The sequence below is a fragment of the Macrobrachium nipponense genome, chromosome 16 (assembly GCF_015104395.2).
Source record: "Macrobrachium nipponense isolate FS-2020 chromosome 16, ASM1510439v2, whole genome shotgun sequence".
Taxonomy (NCBI): domain Eukaryota; kingdom Metazoa; phylum Arthropoda; class Malacostraca; order Decapoda; family Palaemonidae; genus Macrobrachium; species Macrobrachium nipponense.
In genome coordinates this window covers 4,831,961-4,842,568 of record NC_087209.1, presented here as the reverse complement: position 1 = coordinate 4,842,568, position 10,608 = coordinate 4,831,961, and the positions used below count along the sequence as shown (strand labels likewise).

The 10,608-nt window shown below is 39.5% G+C and overlaps 1 protein-coding gene across 2 annotated transcripts in view; it reads right to left on the bottom strand.

Annotated features, from left to right (window-relative positions):
* Positions 1 to 9,460, bottom strand: part of LOC135195553 (E3 ubiquitin-protein ligase RNF181-like) — a 60,052-nt gene extending 50,592 nt beyond the window's left edge. The window contains exons 1-2 of one of the 2 annotated variants that reach the window (XM_064221820.1): positions 9,318 to 9,460; positions 7,790 to 7,888 (exon numbers count right to left, since the gene is read on the bottom strand). The gene's annotated coding sequence lies outside the window, so the exon portion shown is untranslated. Of the gene's footprint in view, positions 1 to 7,789; positions 7,889 to 9,307 lie in introns of both variants that reach the window. The other variant, XM_064221821.1, reaches the window with a different exon arrangement.
* Positions 9,461 to 10,608: the final 1,148 nt, after the last annotated feature.

Sequence of the window (10,608 nt, the reverse complement as noted above, 5' to 3'; positions counted from 1 at the left end):
AGCATAAGCAAAAAGGGAGAATAAGATACATGGAATGCTACAAAACAGATGAAAATGCAAGTATAAAAAAATGTAAGATAAAAAAAAAACTCATATGAGCATCATATTTATAACAGTACCCATTTGTTGGGCTTTTGATGGTCATACAGAGCTCTGAATCACCGACTAAACCAGGTGGAGTTCCAGTTAACAACCCAAATTGGAAGTCCTTCTGCCCTTCCAACCAAACTCACCTCCAAACCTTATTGACAGACCACAGGTGTGTACTAACTGAAAAGATTGGGAAGGGTTCAGTTCCTATCAACCATTTTACCATGGCCAATTTTTGTCAAGGAGGTAACCAATTCTGGTCTTACGCTCTTCCATTGTCATTTGATACCCATAACTAAATCTAGACTCTGTCTCCAACCAGGATAATTTCCTTACAAATTGTCTTAAATGAATGAAGATATCTGCAACTTCACAAAAGTTATGGTATTCTTCTTCAGTATTAAAATATGCCATAAACCTTGGCTGTAATATGAGACGAGGAGAAGAAAAACCCTCCCAGAAGGACAAGTAGAAACTCTGCAATGTTCCCTCTTCTTGTATAACACCCTCCACTGCAACTTTGGCCAGGTACAACATTCCAGGCAGGGATCAGTAATGGTACAATAATTAGATCGGCACCTACTACATGTTGTGTGGGGATCTGTAATCATAGCAGCCAAAAACCTGGAGCATGGAAAACACTGAACACCCAGGCACATGCATTGGCAAGGCCGTAAGACTCGGAGGACTCCATGATAAACACACACACACACAGTCACAACTGGAAATCACAAAGAATCACAGGCACAATGCAACCAGTTTGGAAGGAGAGCAAAAGTGCCTATTCACCAAGGGGGTCAAAGAAAGACTAATGTGTCACAAGATACTGTACTCGGTCAATGACCAACGTACACCTCGTATACGCAAGAGTTGCCAGATTTCACAGATTCCTTGCTTTACAATCTTTTATTGTTTAACTGGTTTCCAGCTGGCACAAGAAGATTTATCCTATTGTTAAGACTGAGGGTTTGTTCCGCATATGAACACCAGAAGTGCCTGTCACCGAGATTGATTGTTAATTGATTGATTGATTGATTGTGTATTATATCTGGCGTCACAACATCTGGGTAATTGACACCGAAATAAATTAAATATAAAAAACTAAATTTTTGATAAATTTCATATAAAAAGATCTATAAATATATTATATAAAAATTTTGTTCATATATATAAGTTCTTGTATAGACAATCTATGTATAATTTAAATTTGGTTAAGGAGGCCCGCCTCCCTCATAAAACTATATAACTGCTCTATATTACAATCCTTTCCAAGAATTGTAGCTAGGATAAAATTTCCTACTCTGTCACGACCCCAAGACAGTAACCTATGTCTCAAATTCAAGAATCTGGGACATTCAACCAGCAAATGTCTCACAGTCAAGGGCACAGTACAGTTCTCGCAAAACGGAGGATTTTCACGAGACATCAAGAACCCATGGGTGAGTCTTGTATGTCCAATCCTCAATCGGCACAACATCGTTTCTTGTCTCCTTGGCATATACGGATATGACCAAGGAGACACTGATGACGTGATACTACGCATTTTTTGATTATTTAAAATATCCTCCCACTGGGACTGCCAACATTTTTTAACTCTCTGACCTACTAGAGGATACAAATCCCGATATGGTAGTAGGCATCTTGTGGGTTCTGAGGAGCTGACTGCAGACTTTGCAAGTTGGTCAGCTTTCTCATTCCCAGCCACCCCAACATGGGAAGGCACCCAACAGAACTTTATTTCTTTCCCTCTTCTTTTTAGTAAAAACAGCCATTCCAATATATCTAAAATCAGAGGGTTTAAAGGGTTAAAAATTTCCAGTGACTGAAGAACACTTCTTGAGTCACAATATATAATAAAATTATTTTCATTCCGAATTAAAATTTCCTTTAAAGCTTTTAAAATTCCATATAATTCTGCTGTAAAAATCGATGCAACAGATGATAACCTGCCACTTCTCTCTACATCAGGGAAGGCTACACCAAAGCCGACGCCAGCATCTGACTTTGAGCCATCCGTGAAAACTGCAATGGAGTCATCATGTTGCACGGAATGTTCTAAAAATATTGACCGCATGGCCTCACTGGACAATTCTGTCTTGGTAAAATTAAAATATCTACAAAATTTTACCTCTGGAAAGTTCCAGGGGGGACTAACTGAATATTTTGCTGGTAAAATCTCGATTCTTGGCATATTTAATTCACTGACAATAAAATTTACTCTAAAAGCAAATGGATGAGGTTGCTTGGGGTGATTTTCATAAAACTGCCAATGCCTTTCATTTTTCATACAAATGCTGGTTAAAGACCTAGGTAGCCTCTGGAATCTATACCAGCTCCGAACCAGCAGACGCTTGTAATGAAGATCCAGTGGCACCTCATCAGCATCTACAAGCATGCTCTCGGTGGGAGATGATTTAAATGCTCCAGTACATAATCGTATTCCTCCATGATGAATCGAGTTGAGCATTTTAAGGCTATTTGGCTTCGCAGAAGTGTACACCTCACACCCATAACTTAATTTTGAAAAGACCAAGGCTTTATATAATCTCAACATCTGAGTTCGGTCTGCACCCCACGAAGTGTGAGACACGACTTTCAGCAGATTCATTGCTTTCAAGCATTTTGCCTTAACATATTTCAGATGTGGAATCCAAGTCAGCTTACTATCAAAAATCAAACCAAGAAACCTTGTTTCACCAACACATGGAATTCTCTGCCTATGAATGAATAGATCTGGATCAGGGTGGATTCCCCTTATACAACAAAAGTGCATAGTTATCGTTTTACTGGCAGAAAATCTAAAACCATTAACCTCAGCCCATTTTACTATATTATCAATGCAGAGCTGAAGGCGGCGTTCAGCCACTGCCATCCTTGATGCTGCAAAGGAAATTGACAAGTCATCAACAAATAGGGTATATGTTATATCTGGGGGAATTATTTTAGAAACCTCATTGATTACCAAGGCGAACAAGGTTACACTTAATACACTTCCTTGTGGCACTCCTTCTTCTTGATTGAACACATCTGACAATGTTGCTCCAGCCTGAACCTGAAATATCCTATTTTTTAAAAAAGCCTTAATAAACAGGCAAATTGCCTCTCAGGTTACATTCATAAAGGACCCTCAAAATGCCGCATATTCTCCATGTTGTATCATAAGCCTTCTCTAGATCAAAGAAAACGGTGATGTGATGCTGTTTGTTGGCAAAAGCTTCACATATTGAAGATTCCATTCGTACCAATACATCAGTTGTGGAGTGCATACTCCGAAAACCACACTGAGCAGGCGAAAGGTATTTACCTCTCTCAAAGTACCACATCAATCGTGTGTTCACCATTTTTTCCATGATCTTACACAAACAAGATGTCAATGCAATGGGACGATAATTTTCTGTCTTGAATGGATCTTTTCCAGGTTTCACAAATGGCAGTAATTTTAACTTCTCCCAAAGCTTGGGGAAGATATGTTCTCGGTAAATTCTGTTAATTAGGCTTAATATGAAAAGTCTGGTATTTTCAGGAGTATGCTTAATCATTGAATATGTTATATCATCCAGTCCAGGAGCTGATTCATTACATTTATTCAAGGCCGATTCAAATTCTCTAATAGTAAAAGGAGCATTGTACTGCTCATGTCTTGAGGTATTAAAATCAATTTTGACCTGTTCCATTATCTGTCTTTGAGCTGAATAGGGTCTATCATCATTTTTCTTAGCAACATTAGCAAAATGATTAGCAAACTCATTTGCCACTGACTGGGGGTCTGCTACCTCGCAACCATTCACCTTGATAACTGGAGGTTGACAAGGAGTGAACTTGCCTGCTATTTTTCTAACTCTCTTTCAAACTAGGGTCAGAGGAGTTTTTGAATTTAGTGAAGATATGAATATTGTCCAAGATTCTTTTCGTGCTTTTTTTATTTCCATGCGAAAATGAGCTCTCGCTTTTCGAAATTCTACACGATAATACTCACATTTTCGTCTGCGGTATCTGGTGAAGGCAGATCTCATAGTTCTATGGGTTTCCTGGCATTTACGAGTCCACCAGGGAACTGGTCGGCGGACAAATTTGCCTGAAGTCCTAGGTATAGATTGAAGACCAGCTGAGAACATTATTGTATTCAAAAAGTCAAGAGCGTCATCTACACAGGGAAAGTCATCAGCAGAGTCATCTATTGAGCTGTGCTCCTGGAACGCTGACCAATCAGCTTTACCAATGTTCCATTTGGGTAGCCTTGAAGATGGAGGGCTTGATGCTACACTCACCACTATTGGAAAATGGTCACTGGTAAATCTATCATTTATAGCTTTCCAAGTAAAGTCATAAGGACAGTCATCACTACATATAGATAAATCAATTGCTGATAAAACGTGCCTGTTTGAACATGAAAATGCGTAGACTCCCCCAGGAGTTGAGGATCCCCACATTTTCATCTTCTATGATGGAACCTAAGCACCTTCCTCTTTGATTGGTGAATGATATCACCCCAAAGAAGGGTTTCTTTTGCCCATTCATATCTCCCCCAAAATAAGAAAGGGGGTGGTAAAACTTTGTGAATAAGAGATTGAATTCATTGATGGGGAAGACTTCGTTAGGTGGTAGATAGAGAGAGCATACTGTATACGTATTTTGTTTCTATGCAAATGGATCTGCACACCAATCACTTGCAATGCTGATTGAATAATAATAGGATTTTGTGGGGTGTCATTTCGAACATACAAAACAACACCACCATGGTTTCCAACATTTAAATTATAGGTGGAGTGAGGATGTACTCTCGTGGGCTGGGGCACATATTATTACCAATCATGGTCTCCTGCAGAGCTATACAAACAGGAGACACTTCTGATATGAGCAGCCTTAACTCTTCCCATTTAGCTCTCAATCCCTGACAGTTCCACTGGAGAAAATTAATGAATTTTATTTTCCTTAGAGGCTGTTATATTAGAGCCTCTTTTAAGAGCTTTCAGCTTACAACCTTGCTCTTTTTTTCTGGAAGGAGACCGATTGTTTAGGGCTGCCTTCCTTTTTAGAGGGTTATCAGTCTCAGGAACAGGGCAGACCAAAGGGCTGGGTGTCGCCTCCCTGAGGAGGGGCCGGTGTGGAGGATTGGACATTGGTGCATCCTCCAAAACCAAAGCATTTTATAGCTAGTACATCCTCCAGAGAGGTGGGAGTGCCAGGTATACCCGACACAGCCTCCACAGAGGAAGGTGTACCAGAAATCACTGGTTCGCTCCATAGAAGCAAGTAGCCAAGCATAGTGCCAGAAACCACTGGCACTGCCTCCATTAGAGGTGGGGTGCCAGAACAACTGGCACCACCTCCGAAGAGGAGGAGTACCAGAAATACTGGCACGGCCTCTGAGGAGAGGAGCACCAGATTTTCACTGGCGCAGCCTCCGAAGGGCAGGGACCAGAAAATTCACTGGTGCAGCCTTCCGGAGAGGCAAAAGAGGCACCGAAATCACTGGTGCGCCTCCCGAAGAGGAAGGAGCGCCAGCAAACAATTGGCGCCACCTCCCAAGGGCACGGAGTGCCAGAATCAACTGGCACCACCTCCGAAGAGGGCAGGAGTACCAGAAATCACTGGCACGGCCTCTGAGGGAGGCAGGAGCACCAGATATCACTGGCGCAGCCTCCGAGAGGCAGGAGCACCAGAAAATTCACTGGTGCTAGCCTCCGGAGAGGGCAAGAGCACCAGAAATCACTGGTGCAGCTCCGAAGAGGAAGGAGCGCCAGCAACAATTGGCGCCACCTCCAAAGAGGCACGAGTAAGGGTCGTTTACCAGTTTCTTATTCAATTATCCTTATTAACATTTATATTTCTCTTTCGGTTGGCAGCGACACTGGAAAAGGATATTCCTGGTCTAACATATTGATTCAATACTCTCTCTTTTGCCTCCCTAAATGTGATACGTTCTGTTACCCTTAAAGCTTGAAAATCTCCTTTTTCCATGATGTATACATCACAATTAAGTGAAGATGATGGATGATTTTCTCCACAATGTATACATCTGGCTTGATTATTACATATGCCATGCTCTGGTTCACTGCATTTGACACAAATGGCTGGCTTGCCTTGCAGTTTCTGTCTACAGGACCCTAACATATGTCCAAATTCTTGGCAATGGAAACATCTCCTCGGTCTTGGGATATATTGTTTAATCTTGAAATGTAGCCAGGCTGCTTTTACTACAGTAGGTAATCTAGTAGAATTAAATGTAATAATCAAATTGGGAAGTGGTACAAAGACTCCATTTACCTTCTTCTTCATTCGCTCAACGATTGATTGTTGAGTGGTTAATTGATTGTTGAGTGGTTAATTGTACCCATGTCTGTGTGCTTAAAAGTATGGATTCTGATGGGATGGTCAAACAACTGTGTATACATAGCTACATCTCCTCGAGAAATAACCATCTACAGTAAGTAAGAGACATGCCAAACAAAGCGTAATAAATGTTACTGACAGTACTAGCAAGATAATGACCAAACTGTATGAGAATTGCCATAAAGAGTCAGATCCACAACACATCCAGAAAGGTACCACAAGTTCCTTCTACCCAACTGCCCCCCCCACCCCACAAAAAAAAAAAAAAAAAAAAAAAAAAAATTACACTTGGCTTCATTTATGAAAACTATTATAACACAAGGTGCTGCACCAAATGAAATACTGGGGGAATCTGCCTTTCTAACCAGCAGATTAATACGGTGCTAATAATGACAGGAACATGGGCCAAAAAAAAAAACAACACTACACACAATTAAACAACGTCAATATACCGCTAGAACTGAATGTACTCAATGAAGATAACACCCAAAAATGTTGCTGCTTCTGCTCTAGGTGACAATGCTAATCTACCTGATATGTTAGGGAATGTATTTGTGTGGGACTCCCTCATAACTATAAGTAATCAATCTGTCATGCTTACAATCTATCCATCTTTCTCATCTCACAAGGTGTCATAAAAGTTTTAAAACATCTGGTCTAAGTACTCAACAAAGTTAAAAATGTGCATATAGTACACTCGTGGTTAATGATTTAGACACGTCTACACAAAGCCCGATTGCCACACATTTCAATGACACAATATGGTTTACAGTTACATTAAAGAAAGATCAGAAGGGCAATCAAATCAAATTACCCAGGAGAGCACCATCTAATAGGGTAAACAACCGAGCGGACGAGCTGCGGCCACCTTAATGGTGTTCAGACCCACCTTCAGAAAAAGTACTTCAACACGTCCTGACACCGGAGATGGGCACCAGACACAAGTCTCACATCTCGAGGTGTTGCTCCCATGACCTATGACTTGTGACTGGTGCCCACCTCCGGTGTCAGGACGTGTTAAAAGTACTTTTCTGAAGGTGGGTCCGAACACGGTTAAGGTGGCCGCAGCAAGTCCAATCTGATGTTTAGCCTATTGTGCCTTGCATAGCACACCCAGTGGGAAGTATGAAAGGTTCACTGCTGGGTTCCTTAAGGCAACTGCTGTTCCTTTCTGATTTCTACTTTCATCTGTCCCCTGTTCGTCTCTTCCACTTAACTGTCCAACTTCTTTAACTTTGGCTTTTCATGACGCAAGCTAATATCTGTTTATAACAATAACAGTACATTAACTCTGAACAAACCAGTGACTGTAGTATATATCCCTCTAGAAAAAAATACTTATGATAACAGTACATTTCAAACTTACCTGTGTTGTAGTTGTCATTTCTTATGGTACGTATAAACTTGGAGTTCCTATCTGTGACCTCTACTGATGGATATTTCATATAAAACCCAAGGCAGAGGTCTGTAATGATGATAAACAAGGTTCTTTTACAATGGTGCTCAATGTAAAGTTCTTACAATTAATATACAATTTCTGTAGATAACATTTTTGTTGCAAGAGAGAAAATTACCTAACAGTATATAAAAAAAAAGTCTAAAGACAGTTTTTATAGCAGTCTAATTACACACTGCAAATAAGCAAAAACATATCTCACAGAAGACATAATTTCTATTGACTGGGAAAAATTAATGTCAGGATCCCAACAAACCTTTACAGTTTAAGGCAAACCACAGACTAGAGGCAGACATCTTTGCATGAGTAATAAACATACAAAATTGCTTAGTGATGCTGACTAACTTAACCTAAGCTAACCTAGGCAGCTGCATTCTATCTGGGACATACTGTAGCCTATTCAGTAACAATGTTGGCCAAAGGACCCAAATGGCTAACTGACAAAAACTACTGGTGACTCAGAAACTAATTATCGGTAATTGGCTTTATTCATGAAAATAAGAAAAAAACTCAGATTAAGGCATGTCACATTAAGATCAAGTGGCTACTATAAGATTCTCAATTTAATGGGACCAAATCCCAAAACAAGTCAGCCATTAGAGTTGCCTTCTCCTTTGGCCAGTCTGTGGGATGGAATTAGTAGAGATTCGTTATGCAGAGATGACAACGTCCCACCGTTCATGGTCCTGCGTTAAGGGTGCTGGGGTCAAGCCATGGGGCAGCCTAGCCTGAAATATGTTCTAAGCTACTTAGGTAGTAGCCACAGGATAGCTAGGTATAGCTAATGTCTAGGATACTATATGTATACTAAAATGGGGTAGACTTAGCTACCTAATTACCTAATGGTATCTAGGTAGTTGTCTTAAAAGAGCCCCATTCTGGTATAAAACTTTCCTACCTACTATAGAATTTCACATCACTTTTGTGATTAAATCTTGTTGAATACAACATCCTAGGCGTAAGGAAATAATTAAATGATCTAGCCTACCTAGACTATACTCTGTTTTTTTCCACCTGTCCGTCTGCCTGTGGTGTTTTGGCATGGTAACACTGCGTCCCGGGTTTTAAATAGTTACGCTATGTGTAAGTTTTAGGTAAATAAAAGGATATCTGGGTGTAGGTACATCTGCAACTGAAAGGTGTTTTAAAGATTTACTTTATGCAAATTACACCGTTAATATTCGAAATAGGTTATAATTTAAAGCCCAAGAAGCAGTGTTACCATGCGCAAACACCACAGGCGGATGGACAGATGAAAAAAAACAGAGTATAGGTATGGTAGGCCTACATGACAAGACTAGCCTATGACACTAGGCTACCAGTCATTTCATGTTCGGCTACCTAGGCTTTTTGCCTTATTACTAGCTAATACACACACACTCTTATTGAAAAAATACCAAAGAATCACATCTGGTCTAGGTTATTTACCATATTGTACCTGGAATCATGGAATGTAGAGGATTATCCTAGGCATTCGATACAGGGGTGTGAAAACACAGGCAAAATGTACAGAGGTCTTTCATGTGACGTCACTGATGGTTCCTATTATAATTACGATGATCTGGGATGATGCTATCACGAATAAAAAAACAGAGAGAGAGAGAGAGAATTTAAAAAATTCTTAAGTTACCCTTTCAAAGCATTTTTGGTATCATGGCGCTGGTATTTCAAATACTAACTGGTAATGAAAGAATTCAAACACACCGGAGAGCCATCTTTGTCAGAGCCTGTAGCTGGAAACTGCTAACCGATCTAAATTTTTAGGTTTTAATGACATCCATCATCAATTCACACTAAATAACAGTTCAACCATTAGATTTCGTTCAAATATTACCACGTACTAAACAGACAAACACCAAAACGCATCAGTCATAGAGTCCCTTGATCAACGAATAAACAATTAGGTTTTCCCCCTTCTTATCAGTCTTACTGCTATTGTGACGCAAATTGATTCCAACGTCATCTGAGCTACTCTCTAATTAAATTCTTATTAATTCGCTACTCATTGACGATTAGTTGAAACTACCTTCTTTAATTGAAACACGAAACCAAGTAGATATATATATATATATATATATATATATATATATATATATATATATATATAATATATATATATATATATATATACAGTAATTAAGAGGAAGCACTTGAATACAATTTGTATTCCACAACTGTGATAGTCTATATCTATACGTTTTGTCATTATAAAAACAAACCACTCGATAAATGGCACCTGAATAAATGTTGGCTAACGAGACAGACTTAAAGATTTGCAACCCGGATTTAGAATCACTAATCATTAAAAAACAAAATGTAAAATTAAGTTTTCATTTCATAATAAAAATCATACAAGGGGAAAAACGGTGCTTAAATATTCCCCGTGTCTATAAGTCTATCACACTAGAATAAGTTACACTTCACACTTTAGTAAGACCAACACTATGAGATAAATTTGTCCTCTTAACCTGCGAGAGAGAGAGAGAGAGAGAGAGAGAGAGAGAGAGAGAGAGAGAGAGAGAGAGAGAGAGAGAGAGAGAGAGAGAGAGAGAGAGTTAAAAGTGAAGTAGATAAAAAAAAAGCAAAAATTAACTGAGGAAGCTGTTACCACAGATCTCTGTATCTACGACTGTTACTGAAACCTAGGCGCCTACAGAAAGGATGTGAGATAGAGATAGCGAATGTAATGCCTACAACGTGATCTCAGCTTCATTATCTTTTTTTATTTT